The 3,698-nt window shown below is 38.7% G+C and overlaps 1 long non-coding RNA gene across 1 annotated transcript; it reads left to right on the top strand.

Moving 5' to 3' along the window:
- Window positions 1-203: 203 nt before the first annotated feature.
- On the top strand, window positions 204-1,267 carry LOC311252661. Its single transcript, XR_014621558.1, has 3 exons — window positions 204-314; window positions 932-996; window positions 1,086-1,267. It is a non-coding gene; the product is annotated as an uncharacterized lncRNA (long non-coding RNA).
- Window positions 1,268-3,698: the final 2,431 nt, after the last annotated feature.

Below are 3,698 nucleotides of genomic sequence, written 5' to 3' on the forward strand. Positions count from 1 at the left end.
ATTTTGTGATTACACATTATTTTTGAATAAAAGTAATATTTTTGTTTGTTTACATTTTTGTTTTTCTCTTTTAAAATAGTGTTATTCTGTTTATTACAACAATAAAGGTGTAGCCTTTGGGGAAGGGGGGGGGGGGGGATGTTACAGTCAACGCCATTGTGATTGGCTGAGGCATTGCGTCATCAACGTACATCATAAGAGCCTCTCCCATTGGCCCAGGTGTTTCTCTACGGTGAAAGCAAATGGCCGCTCGGCTCTGTGCACCTTCGACCTCTACAACAACCCGAAAATCAGCGTCGTCCACTAAATTGCAGGTAAGTTCGGTCAGCACATAGACCCATAAGTTAATTTTATGTTCATTTATGCATTTATAGCGTTTGCCGTTTTAGCTTTATGCCTCAAACCTGTTGTTGCTACAATTAGCATTACATCTGCTAACGTTAGCTTTTGAACACGACCAATTTTGTTTAACGTACAACGAAACCGGCGAAAAATAAATACATGGAGTGAAGCGCTGGAGCCGTGGCCCATTACATGACCGTTATCGGCAACAGGCCTCCAGTGTTAACGAGCAGGAGGGCCATTGTGTTGAGCTGGGGAGCGGCCGGGTGTTAGCAGCGGATGCTAACCGCTAATGCTAGTCGAAGTTGGCATCGAGCTACCTCACAACACAGCCATCTTTCTTGTTAGCGGTCGAGGCTTTATTTGTCGGTGACAGCCGGTTATGGGTCCGCGGCTCCAGCGCTTATTTCTTTTTCTTTGACGTGCTGCTGCTGAGATAGAGAGAGAGAGAGATTAGCACTTGCTAACACCCGGGACAGCTAATGGGGCTAGCAGCACAGACCAATATACAGGCGGGGGGAGGGGGCGCTTCAGACACAGCCACGTTAGTAATGTGTTTCTAAATCCTTTTTTCTTATCCTTTTGTCAGGTGGTGTTTGGTCCTCTTTTGAAAGTGAGTGAGGTGTCCTGCCCTTTGGAAGCCACCTAAACAAGGTACAGATTGTGACCTCATGCTCCTTTGCACACACCCAGTCAAATAAATTGTCAGACTAAACTGACTTGTACTGCATCTGTGTCTACAGATGGCTATGAAAATGAGACAATGGCGGAAAGGCCAAAGAGACATGGATGAACTTCTGCGTCATGACAGCGAAGATGAACATCAGAGCTAACCTTTTTTTTTTTTTTTTTTTACACGTTTGTATATACTGCCTGCTGTTGTATTGTCAACTGACGTCTGCAATTAAAAATTGGTGACAAAACAGTCAGGATTTGATTGTGATTTATTATAACGTGACTGTAGAAACGTGTCCAGAAGGTAGGAACCTGTTTTCCTGTACCAGCTAATTTTACTGTAGCGTCATTTGGTTATGCATAGGAACTAAACCAGCAAAAAAAAAAAGAGTAATATGAGTTATAATTTGACGTAGAAAAGACGTCCACAACGACCATATTTGGACTAGAAATAGCTCCTGCACGGCGGTACTGTGGACGTCATAAATGGACGTCAAGTATACGTTGAAAGAAAGACGTCGTCTGGAGTAACAGTCTGCACCTTGAGTTGACCAAAATTAGACGTGCAAAAATGACTTGGAAAAGACGTCGTTTGGACGTCTCTTTGCGCAGTGGGATAAAGGAAAAATCTCATAAAACATCTCTAGCATGTTAAACAAATGTAAAAAATATTGCAGAAATACCTTAAAATGACCTAATTTAAATAAAGATCGTTCAGTATTCTCTGGTCAATTCACAGGATTATCCAACCTATCTACAAGAACTCCCCAGTGAGCAAAGAGTGGTCTAGATCACGTCTTTTAGACATCATTTAAGGACATCCAAGACGTCTAAAAGACGTCCTCTGGGGAGCCAGAATGAAAGTTTTTCATACATCTTTTCTGGACGTTGTATAGACGTTTATATGTCGTTCGTCGACTAATTCCGGATGTCAGTGGATGTCTAGATTATGGCCTGACTGGACGTCTTTGCTCAACGTCATTTATCAACTAATTCTGGCTGTCAATGGACGTCCAGATCATAGCCAGTATGAACGTCTATTCTCAACTAATTCTGGATGTCAGTGGATGTCTAGATTATGGCCTGACTATTGACATGGCCAGGCCATGATCTGGACGTCCATTGACAGCCAGAATTAGTCGATAAATGACGTTGTGAAAAGATGTCCAGTCAGGCCATAATCTAGACATCCACTGACATCCAGAATTAGTTGAGAATAGACGTTCATACTGGCTATGATCTGGACGTCCACTGACATCCAGAATTAGTCGATAAACGATATATAAACATCGATACAATGTGCAGAAAAGACGTATAAAAAACGTTCATTCTGGCTCCCCAGAGGACGTCTTTTAGACATCTTGGATATCCATAAATGATGTCTAAAAGATGTGATCTAGACCACTCTTTGCTCACTGGGTCTCCAAATGTTATTCAAATTCCATTAATTAACATCCAGTACATTAATAGTATCTTGACAGTTTTAGGCTTTTATTTTGTGAGATTATCCAATACATTTACAGTAAATTACTGTTTAATATTGGTTTTATTCTGTATGAAAAAATAAGATGATGTGACAATATCTTACAGAACTCTTACTTTATATAACATTAATTGACAGTAAATAGAAGCAACTCTCCAATATATTTACAGGCTTTTTCCCAATGTATGGGGTTTTGAATGTACAAAAACCACAAGGTCTAAGTATGAGATAACTTTACAAAGTAATTCCATTTTTTTTATTGTGTTGTCCTTAAAAATGACAGAATTAATAAACCAATAAACAGCCATGCCAAATTATTATAATGGGCCTAAAGCTGATCAACCCAATAAGAGCTCAAACAAAATACTTTGTTAGAATGTCTTTATTTCTTTCTTATTCAGATTACTTCAACTGACATCAAACGGAAGTAAAATCAGTTTTATACATTGTATAATGTCTTGCATAGTGCATTACAGCAAAAGGGGAACTGTGAGCAATTTAGGAATTCATACATGTATTTCCTATGGTCTAAAATGGTTCAAAAATATAAGTGAACATCAACTCTCCCAATTCCAAAATATAATAAACAATTGGATATAATATAATATAATATAATATAATATAATATAATATAATATATATATATATATATATATATATATATATATATATAGATATATATATATATATAATCAGAGCTTTCCAAAAACAATGAATTGACAAAGATGTTATAGATGACACTGTGAACGACTAAGGGAATGTTAGAAATGAAACGCTACTATGGTGTGAGGTACAAGTGTGAGTCTTACTTCTCTGGTTTGTGGCTTTGGGAGAGAGTAGCTCATGATCACAAATATCAGAGGTGGGAGTAAGTCACACATGCAAGTTTCAAGTCTTAACCTTCAAATCGTAAGCAAGTCCCACGTCACTGTGTTTAGACTCAGGCTATTCAAATCCAAGATGTTTGTTAACAGATGAAATCTAAATTGCACAACATGAGACTAACTGCCAACAATCCAGCGTTAAATATTACAATTACACAGAAAATTTGGATTTTCTACAAAACATGGTGTTTGTTGTCAAAACCAATGAGCTCTTTGATCTGACGACAGCCAGGCATTTCCCATCATGCCCTGGGTCTCGCAGTCGGTGGAGAGCAACTGCAGTGCCTGGCTCTAAAAACTGCGGGTGCCTTGAA

Source organism: Pagrus pagrus (genome assembly GCF_965226575.1).
Source record: "Pagrus pagrus genome assembly, chromosome: 23".
Taxonomy (NCBI): Eukaryota; Metazoa; Chordata; class Actinopteri; order Spariformes; family Sparidae; genus Pagrus; species Pagrus pagrus.